At 49.1% G+C, this 11,318-nt stretch overlaps 1 pseudogene; it reads right to left on the bottom strand.

The window, feature by feature from the left end:
* Positions 1–430: 430 nt before the first annotated feature.
* On the bottom strand, positions 431–9,895 carry LOC120640048 (annotated as a pseudogene).
* Positions 9,896–11,318: the final 1,423 nt, after the last annotated feature.

The raw sequence follows: 11,318 nt of genomic DNA, 5'->3' as shown, positions 1-11,318 counted from the left end.
TCAAACAATTAAATGGGCCGGTCCAATAAAATTATCTGCTTCAGGTGATGGTTTATCGTCCATATTTGTTTTCGATTATAATCGGCTTATTAATGGAAATAAGCGAGAATTCCACCAAATGTCTCACTTATTTTTGCTTCTGTGGTAATCCGCTTCAGTGTTTTGAACTACGAGAAGCGAGAATCGAGAAGCGGAAAAAATTTCGCTTCTCTCGGAAACACTTAGATTATAAGCTAAGTGAAAACAAACAGCCCGAACCATCACATGCAGCAACACATAATAGCGCCCGAGCACCAGCCACAAATTTTTTCGAAAAAAAAATCTCGAAAGGGAAAACTCGGTATGGATGGTGTCCTATTTGTTAGACAGGCCGAAATTCCATACGATTCAACTGATGGGCCGGGGTTTAGGCCCATACATAATAGATGGTCTAAGAGAGCCCATTGCTGAAGAGCTTGAACTGGCCGGCGTTGATGGCGAGCTTCCGCACCGACGCCACGGCGCCGATCACCCCGAGGCCGACGAAGACCACCATGATGGCGACGTTGGCCGCGTAGGCTGCCTGCGACCGGCGCCCGCCGCCGCCGCCGCCGCGCGGGGCCATGTTGTACATGACGACGGGGATCACGACGTCGAGCGGGATGTACCCGACGGCGCCCACCACGGCGATGATCTCGCCGAAGAAGGGCAGCATCGCCGCCACGAGCGCGCACCCGGCAACGTACGCCGTCCGCAGCGCCACCCGCGGCGCGAGGTTCCGCCGCGAGAACCGCCCGCGCGCCGCGTCCGCCGACCTGGCCTCGATGATCTCGTACGCCACCGCGAGTACACCTGTGTTGACACTAATTTGCGCCAACACACTTGAATGCGCTAGAACGCGCGTTGATCGTCGACACGATCTTCACCAACGAGCTCCCTGCGCACAGACCGGTCAGACCGGTTATGGCGACCGGTCAGACCGGTTCTATAGAGAACTCCGCGAAAACCTAAAACCTCGAGCTCGGGAGGGACCCCGTCGGAGCTCGTGGATCTAGGGTTGCTCTGAGGTCGGCAGGCCACTCAGAACGCCATCGAACGCCGTGGAGACGAGCGAAGAACAGCAGATAGGGTTGGAAAAGTTATGGTTTGGAGGATAAAAGGTAAAGGTAATTGTGTGAATCGATTGGGATTAACCTCAATCGGCCGTGGCCCTTCATATATATAGGGTGGGGAGGTCTGTACCCGTTAGGAGTCGGAACACTATCAAATCCCGTGTCAAAATACAACTCCTAACTCGGACTGGGTGTTCCGGACCGGTCTGACCGGTCTCTGGACCGGTCTGACCGGTCAGACCGGTCTGCAGGTCTTCCGGGAGGCATAACTCCCTCATCCGGACTCCAAATTGGACGTTCTATATATGCATTTCGATCATCTCGACGAGATCTACGCAGTGGTACAGTCCAATTTGCAATTTGACAAACTTGTCTAGACCGGTCTGACCGGTTCATGTGAGAGGTCTGACCGGTCTGTCCAGATTGCCTAGAAAATCTTAGTCGTGCCAATTTTGGTTGTCAACATATGCCCCCCTGTTTCTTAGTAAAGCTTACGTACTAAGAAACATATCTCCAAGCCCAAAAATGCACTTGAACAATGAGAAGCACCTACACACCAATCATGTCTTGCTTTGAAGGACGATATCATATATCGGCCATGTCATCTTGTATAAGTGAGACAAGCCTCAATATATACAATCTCGGCTGTGAATCATGTCCTTCAAAGGAACTGCTTCGGTCCATTTAGTAAAATAATTTGTAGCAACTAACACGAAGCAATGCCTCTTCGAAGATGGAGGATTAATTCGAACAATGAAATCCAATCCTCAACCTCGGAACGACCATGATTTGATAATATGACATATCATCACAGCGGGCACCAATAGTAAATCACCAAACCGCTGATACTCTTCACACCCTTTTATACTTCTTGAAACAATCAAAGTTCATGGTATACTAATACAAACCGGCTCTATCAAACAACCACTTCATCCAAGGAGCCGATTGATGTGTACCACAAACATCTTCATGAACGTTCCTCATGGCAAATTTTGCCTGATCTGAGCTTAAACATTTAAGAAATAAATATTCGGCTATTCAACGATAGAGCTTATCGTTGACTAAAACATTTTTAAGTGTTATCCGCCAAATATCCTTTTCTGCACCGCGACCAAGATCTTTAGATAGGATATTACAGGAACCCTCCAGTTCTGATATTCCGCTTTAGTGATGAATCACCTTTCATAGCCGAATTGGTGTCTCCAGCAGTCTGGACGGTCAGACCGGTCTCATGACCGGTCAGACCGGTCTAGGCGGTCAGACCGGTTGCATCGACCGGTCGGACCGGTTCGTCCAGATCCTGCAACTTGGGTTTTGCTTGCATTGGCTTTCGAATATGAAAATATTTTTTCATAATTTATTAGCCAAATGCTTGCTTAGCCATAGCAATAGCCTGCCCATTCTCTTCCCTTGGTATATATCTTATAACAAATTCATTGAAGGAAGAAATAATATTGAGGTATATGCCAAGATATGCATTTAAATATCCATTATATCATTAGCATACCTCAAATACTTGCTGCACCATCAGAAGTGAATCACCAAAGGCTTCAACACGTTTCACACCCGTAAATTGCAAAAATTCCAAGCCAAATAAGAGGGCTTCATACTCAACTTGACTATTTATGCAATCCTCCTTTGATCGGTTTGAGAACTCAGAATACCATCACTTGGAGAAATCAAGACAGCACCAATTCTTTGATCATCATCACAAACCGATCTATCAAAATATAATTCCGTGGTGTGCAAGTAACATAGCTAATTTCCAAAACATGCTTATCATTAATCCGATGCTCAACAACGAAATCCGTTATGATTTGGCCTCTCATAGATTCCAAGAATTCACAAGCCAAATCATATTCAACTAAAGCATAAGCTCACTCGCCGATTCTAGCACTTAAAATCGGCTTTTGTAACATGCGCTTGAGCACATCGGTTTGACATACTACTATGCAAGTACTAGATAGTAGATAATGCTTCAATTTGGTACAAGCATAATAGAGAGACAAACATAACTTCTCAGTAAGAGTATACCTTGTCTCCGCATCAATAAGTCATTGGCTTATATAAGTGATGACATACTCCTTGTCTTCAGTTCTTGAGTCAAAACAGTCCCAATGACATTATCTTCAACAGCCACATAAAGCCTGAAAGGAACCCCTCTCCTAGGCGCCTTGAGCACAGGTGTTGAAGACAAATAAACCTTGACCTTTTCAAAAGCCTCTTGCTGTTCTGCCCTCCAAGTAAATTTGGTTTCATTCTTTAACCGAAGAATAGAAGTAAGAGCATCAATATGCTTATTACAAATAGTTTGCCAATTTTCTAGCTCGAATTGAAAAACTTCTAATTCGGCTTTTATTCGCTGATGTTGCAATTTTCAACCAGCTCAGGACCTCAAATACTCGATCAAAGTCTTGAGAGCCCCTTGCAAACTGATCTGTTGCATAGAAACTTCATGAGGTAAATTATTATTTGCCAATATTTTGCCCCCCGAGCACTTAAATGTCGTCGAGCTCCATATTGCTGTTCTTTTGGTGTAGCCTCATGATCCACTAGCTCCTCATTGCCTTGTACCGAGAATGCTAGCAGTGTTTCTCCATCGCAAGGAACCGAAATGGGCATTGCCAATTCGGCTTTCTGTTCTGCTGAAACCTCAACCGGTCTGACCGGTTGCTCTGGGCGGTCAGACCGGTCGCCGTAACCGGTCTGACCGGTCGCCTGAGGCGATTCGACCGATCGTGCTGGCTGGTCAACTACTTTAACCCTCCATACCTTGCCCTGAGGGACCATTGGTCTGTAGTGGTTGAATTGTTTGTCCCTCAGCCTCTTGAACTCCTGCTCCTTCTTCTCCTGAGCACGTAGACGCTGCAGCATCCTTCTTTGAGTACGAGTCAACCCCGAAGGACACCATCTTGGTTGAAAGTACTTTGATGTCGAGTTACTGCTGCTAGCCTCATGATCATTTGCCATGATCGGCCTTTGGATAGAAGGATTGACCGATTTACCAAAAACCATCGGCCTTGTACCCGCATTATTGACAACCACTTTGATATTGCCGATTTGCACAACATCATCGGCTTTAGCTTTCTCTGGATCAATAGTGGGTTGTACCTCTTCTTTCTTCTCCTTGACACGGCAAACCTGTCTCGGAGAATGAGCTTTGCCCGGCCTCGGATGAGACCGGTCAGCGGCGACCGGTCTGACCGATGCAGGCTGTCGCCTCTGACCTGATTCGTTGGATCTCAATCGGTCATGCACTGGTCGTGCAACCTTGCCGAACACAGGCCATCTGTGATCCTCCTCCCTGTGGTGAGATGGTAAGTATAGCATCGGATAACAATACATCCAAATTCCTTCATGCCCCCATGTAGGACAAGAAAAACCCGATGCCAGTGACGCCCATGGCGTGGTAGTACACATCTTCTGAGGAGGGAATAATGTAGTGCTATCACCCCTACGCTTGTTGGATTCTCCCCTAGGAGAAGAACGCTTGCCTTGACGTGAAGGTGAACTTGGTTCTTTTTTTAGTGGCCGATCTTTTGGAACGGCCTTTGTGTATTTGTGCAGTAACTGAGCGAAGGTGAGCTTCTGCTTTGTAAAACTCCCCTGCACCTTTGACTCATTAATCTTCTGAGTACCTCCTTCCGGCCGCTTAGGCTTGAAAGTTCTGGGCCGGCCTTTTGTCTGACCGGTCTGACCGGTTGAGGCGACCGGTCTGACCGGTCGTGCCTGGGCAGCAGGCCGACTTGTGTCTTGTGAGGAATTATCTTGCCCTCCGGGTCTTGAAACTTTGACAGTGATCTTCAGTGACTCCTTTCCATTAGGAGTCTTCTCCATCGTCACTTCCCTAGCCTGAATCTTGTCATTGATATTTTTCGGCCTTGGCTCATCAATGATAATTTTTTTTTCTTTTGCTCCTTCGGCTTGTTCCGGCCGAATGAGTACCTTGACATTATCCAAATCAATCGTATGGACAGGGAATGACGCCTTGTCATCTTTTACCTCATGCATTACCAATCGTCCTTCATTAACGGCCGATTGGATTTTTTGACGAAAGATATTGCAATCATTAGTTGCATGAGAAAAAGTATTATGCCACTTGCAATATGCATGCTGCTTTACCTCCTCAAGTGGCGGTATGACATGTGACAACTTGATGTTTCCGCTTCTAAGCAATTCATCAAATATGCGATCACACTTCGAAACATCAAATGTGAAACGAACTTGTTCTTGCCGATTCTTCGGAATCGGCTTAAGCGATGAACAAGAACACGGCTTAGCTTCTGATGGCCATATGAATTGAGCAAATTCCTTTTTTTCATCGTCCGAATCAAATTTACAATCAACATGTATGGACCGATGAGTATTATGGGCATCTTTTGTGTTCTGTAGTCTAAATTCTAAACCCAAAACTTTCATGTGCAAATAATTAATAGTGTAGTACTCAAAGCCTTCGAGTTCTTTTTTCAAATAAGAACGCAAACCATCAAAAGCCAAATCAGCCCATTCCTTTTCAGAAACTGTTAAATTTAAACATCGGTTTTTGATATCTTTAAACCTTCGGAAGTAATCCGAAGCAGGCTCATCTTGGCCTTGACTAACCGATGCCAAATCCGACAGTTTAGCTTCATTGTGCCCATTATAAAAACGATTATGAAACTTACGTTCCAACTGATTCCAAGACTGAATAGAATTCGGGGCCAATGAAGAAAACCAAGAAAAAGCGGTTCCAGTCAAAGATAATGAAAATAAGCGAATGCGCAAAGCCTCATGAAAACCAGCTTTTCCAAGTTGTAAGATATATTGGTCAATGTGCTCCCAAGGTGCTTTATTATCATCACCACTAAATTTCACAAAATCAGGAACACACCAACCAGCAGGAAAAGAAACTAAATCAAATTCAGAAGGATATGGCTTTTGGTATAATGTAGAATTACCTATATCCACACCGAATTTAGTTTTCATCGCAGTAGCCGGATCCTCTTTTAACCTAGCGGGATCGGCTTTGCATCTACCACTCATGGATGCTTGTGCTACAGAAGTAAGACGATGTTCTATAGGATTATCTTGTAGCATCGTCTGAACCGAACTTATCGGTGCATGCCCCGCAGAATTTTCATGTACATTAACAAAAATCGGTTCATGTGGAGAACCAGGTTCTTGTGAAGGAGAAGGCTGCACACAATTTGTCATCTCATTGGTTCGGCTAAGGATTGCCGAGCAAAGAGTAGACGTGTTCGGTGTAGATGTTACTGGGCTGACCACCATCGCACCGGTCTGACCGGTCTGTTGGACCGGTCTGACCGGTCCAGCCGCATTCGGCTGTACCAACTGCAATGGTGATGTTTGCCCTGCAAAATAGCTCGTCGGCATGCCATATAGTGGTTCTTGAACAGATGCTAGCATAACCGATGAATTAGCAGTTTGGAAAGCACAATTACCATCTATGGATTTGCCCTTTTTCATGATATCTATTTGATCTTTTAAATCATTTATGGGCTTATATATATCAGCAATCTTCTTATCCATAATTGGCTAAATAAGTCGGAAGATGAAGTGCTTACATTGCTTATTACCTCGACTTGCTTATTTTTGAGCATAAAAGAGGGCATCACGAAGTCTTGAACCCTCGTGACCTGGCCTTGCTGATTTTTCTTGAATCCCTTCAAAAATTGTGCTTTGAAGTGCTCCTGACCACCAAGTACTCTTGGCGCTCCTCCTCGCTGAGTTCCTCGATAGATGTGGAGATGTTGCCTTCGTCGAGGTCGGTGATGACGCCCATCTTCTTTGAGAACTAGATTAGATCGGTTTAAAAACCAGATTAATCTGTCCCCAGTGGAGTCGCCAAAAAGTGTGTTGACACTAATTTGCGCCAACACACTTGAATGCGCTAGAACGCGCGTTGATCGTCGACACGATCTTCACCAACGAGCTCCCTGCGCACAGACCGGTCAAACCGGTTATGGCGACCGGTCAGACCGGTTCTACAGAGAACACCGCGAAAACCTAAAACCTCGAGCTCGGGAGGGACCCCGTCGGAGCTCGTGGATCTAGGGTTGCTCTGAGGTCGGCAGGCCACTCAGAATGCCATCGAACGCCGTGGAGACGAGCGAAGAACAGCAGATAGGGTTGGAAAAGTTAAGGTTTGGAGGATAAAAGGTAAAGGTAATTGTGTGAATCGATTGGGATTAACCTGAATCGGCCGTGGCCCTTCATATATATAGGGTGGGGAGGTCTGTACCCGTTAGGAGTCGGAACCCTATCAAATCCCGTGTCAAAATACAACTCCTAACTCGGACTGGGTGTTTCGGACCGGTCTGACCGGTCTCTGGACCGGTCTGACCGCCCTGGACCGGTCTGACCGGTCAGACCAGGGTGCAGGTCTTCCGGGAGGCATAACTCCCTCATCCGGACTCCAAATTGGACGTTCTATATATGCATTTCGATCGTCTCGACGAGATCTACGTAGTGGTACAGTCCAATTTGCAATTTGACAAACTTGTCTAGACCGGTCTGACCGGTTCATGTGAGAGGTCTGACCGGTCTGTCCAGATTGCCCAGAAAACCTTAGTCGTGCCAATTTTGGGTGTCAACAACCAGCCAATGCACATGGCGTCCCATGTTCAGAGTCGCGTTGAATCATGGCGAATCACCACAAGCCATTGGCCATGGAGGTTGTGTGCTCACCAGGGCGATGGCGATGAGCTGGAGGAGGATGAGGACGGCGGTGAGGATGAGCAGCCACGACGGGGCGAGCCAGGGGCCCGTGTCCGGCATGAGGCTCTTGAGCACGTTGAAGCGTACCTGGTTGCCGAACGCCCAGTAGCCAATGATGGCCAGGAAGTAGAACATGAGCGACAGCACGGAGTAGCACAGCACCAGTGCCTTCGCCATCTTCCCCGACGCCGGCACCGCCAGCGTGGCCTGCGTACGTGCTCAGAGGCAGTCAGGTTTATTTCTGAATCACGGTAGGTAAGCAGGCAAGTCCGAAAGTTCTGAAGATCGTAAGGAAAAAAGTTGGAGGCTGAATTTGTCAACCTGGATTTCAGGCAGAATGCTGTTGCCGAAAATGGAGGAGAGGATGGAGCATAGTCATAGGATTCGGGGTCGATGCCTCGTCCCTCGACTCGGGAACACCGCTCCGATTCGAGGGTCGGGGTCGAAGAGGGTCAGTGTCCCATTCAAAATTGGATCGTGTCCTGGTTTGAAAGGGGTCGCAGCCCCATTACTAGCAGATTTAATTGGGATAAGGAGGTTAAGAACAGTGGATTGGTGTGGTTTTTGTTAGACAATGAGCTGAGTACGTGTAGCATGGTCTAAATGTACTCTTTTATATGTTTTTTATATGCTTGTGCAGATTAGTTTCTTCATTAGTAGCACATATATAGTTTTTGTCTTTATCGACCCGAAGATATCGACCCCGATGAATCAGGGTCGCGTTTCACATAATAATTTATCGTTCCATAGATGTATACCCTCTTCGTACCACAATTTTATAAAGTGACGACCTTCGACCATCGACCCCGTTCTTCGATCCGGTCGACCCAAGAACTTTGTGACTATGGGATGGAGATGGAGAGGAACGCGTTGAAGGTCCTCGCGGGATTGGATGGGCTCAACGATCGAGTAATCTTTCGGTGGAGCCTTACTCGACAAACCTGTGCATCAGAACGGCATCACCGCTACAACAAAAAATGCAGATCGACTTGCAAATATGAAGATCAATCAGGAACCATCATCACCTGACAACACGTACCTGCACAAATGCAAGCAGCCGAGTGCAGAACACGGGGGGGGGGGGGGGGGGGGGGTTCATCACGGGTCTGTTCGAGCGAGATGCCGCGCTGCGGGGCGAGTTGGGTCCTGCAGGAGCTTCTACAGATGGATCGGAATCCTAGCAATGGGCGATGCGTTTGCGGAAGGGGAAGGTCCGAGCTGCGCTGTCTGCGCTTGGCGCATGAAGATGCTCTTCATGCAGTATCCCGGCCAACATCCGCTTGATGAATTGCGTAAGCCACACAGTCCTAGCTCTCCACCCCCATCTGGTCATCTCTCAAGTATAGGTGGCCAAACGGGCACGGCACGGCCCAGCACAGCGAGACCCGGCACGCCGGGGCACGGCGGCGCCGCCGTGCCGTGCCGCGTAGTGCCACCGTGCCGGAATTCCGGCCCAGGCACGACCCGGCAAGGGCGCCGTGCTGCCGTGCCGGGGCACGGCAGCACGGCGGAGGTGGCCGGCGCCCCGGCGCAGAGCAGAGCAAGGGGAGGACTGGAGGAGGGGATGTCGGATGGCGGCGGCGCCGGCCGGGGAGGTAGGGACGACCTGCGCCGGCGGGGGCCGAGGGTGGCGGCGGCGGCCGGAGTAGATCTGCGCAGGCCAGGGGGCGGGGGCGACGACAACCTGAGGCGGCGGCGGCCGGCGGACGCGGGGGCGCAGCAGCTGCGCATGGAGGCAAGGCAGGCGGGCGGGCGGTAGCAGCGGCGGCGGCGCGTGAAGGGGGTCGACAGGCTGCTGCCTGCTGGTCCTGGTCGATGGAGAATTGGAAAGAGAGGAAATGATTTAGAGTTAGGGATGGGGATTGGGGAGGCGGCGAGACACCGCCGACCGCCCATTGTCGTGCCGTCCCGTGCCGCTGCCTTGAACGGGCCGTGCCCGTGCTCGGGCCGCGTGCCGCGATCGCGGCCCAGGCACGGCACTGGGCCTGGCACGGCACAAGCACGAGCACGAACAGGTCCGGGCCGGACCGTTCTCGGTTCGTGCTTTTTCGGCCCGTGCCAGTGCCGGCCCATCGGGCCAGGCCCATCTGGCCAGCTATACTCTCAAGTGTTTGCACCATGAGCTTAATCCTTTTTGCTGTGTGAGCCGTCAGCTCTGAATGCTACGATCTTTTTTGTGCCTAGGATAACTGCAAGGGTCTTGCTGATCCCTGCATCGATTGTGAATTCATGGTACGGTGGTCAATGAACAATGCCTTGCGATCTTTAGTTGGAATATGTCAGCTGCACATCTCGTAGCATGATTGACTGAAGCCTTGAAATTTGCTTATTGGTCCTTTTGTAGATCATCGTGATTGATCTGATCCTTCAGAAGACAAGGGCATACCATGATATTCTGTTTAATAAGCTTAGCATGCGGTGTCATCTGTTGACAACGAATGAATCTATGATGTCCAGACATACTAACATTCCATTCTCGCTAGTGCCTGTTCTTATTGGCACTTGAGGTAATTAGTTTGCTAAATAGGTAATTGGTGCTGCCTAGAGTATCTTTCACCAATCTTGAGCTACCATTTCAATGTTCGCATATTTCTTTTTTGCGAAGGGGCTGGAGACCCACGACTTTAGATTAGCCCGTGTCTTTTACAACAAGAACCCTGAAGAAAGATGAAATTATAACACACAGCACAAGACCCTTTCTCAGGGCTGAGGATTTTCACAAAGGACCCTACGGAGTCTTGAATTTGAGGAAGAAGTCCTTGCATCCTCTTTCACCTCCCCGCTTCGACGGAACCCACGAACCCGCTGGATTCGGAGGTGAGCCGCTTGGACTAGGAGAAGAAACCAGTTGTCGGTGTTTTTTTACCACCGCACTAGTGATTCTCGTGGATTGCGCGTTTAGGTGTGGATGGTATGCAAGAAGACATTAGGGTTTATACTTGTTCGGGCTCAAAGTTTCTACGTCCAGTTCGCTGCTGCTCGTGTATCTTGTATCAGTTCACTACGTGAAAACTCAAAATAGATAACACGGGATGGGTAACGGGCTCACAAAACCCGTTACAAGATTTGTCAACAGTAACGGACCTTGATAAACGCGCGTTACAAATAAACCCAGCAGACCATACCCGACCTGACCACTGTAATAGTGGTAACGGGCCACATTAAAAGCCCGTTACCAATGAGAGCTCACAGCTGGTAACAGGCATTAACAATGTCTGTTACTAATAATAGTGGTAACGGACCATGTAAAAAGCTCGTTACCTAGATGCTAGTCCGGACCCAAAATTTTACTTCATTCCAGTTTAGTCCGAGTGTCTGCATCCGCCGCCGCTGCCCCCCCCCCCCACCCCCCATTCCCCTCCGCCTTCCTCTCCCTCTCCTCCTTCATCGCGACCCTCGCCCCCCTCCCCTCTGCTTCCGCCGGCATCCCCCTCCCTTCCGCGGCGAGGCGGTCTCCGCCGGCATCCTCCTGCCCCCCCTTCGACCACCACCTCCCTCCCCCGGCCCGCC

The sequence above is a fragment of the Panicum virgatum genome, chromosome 7K (assembly GCF_016808335.1).
Source record: "Panicum virgatum strain AP13 chromosome 7K, P.virgatum_v5, whole genome shotgun sequence".
In the NCBI taxonomy this organism is placed as follows: domain Eukaryota; kingdom Viridiplantae; phylum Streptophyta; class Magnoliopsida; order Poales; family Poaceae; genus Panicum; species Panicum virgatum.
Note: the sequence above shows the minus strand (reverse complement) of the source record. Positions and strands in the feature narration are given on the sequence as shown.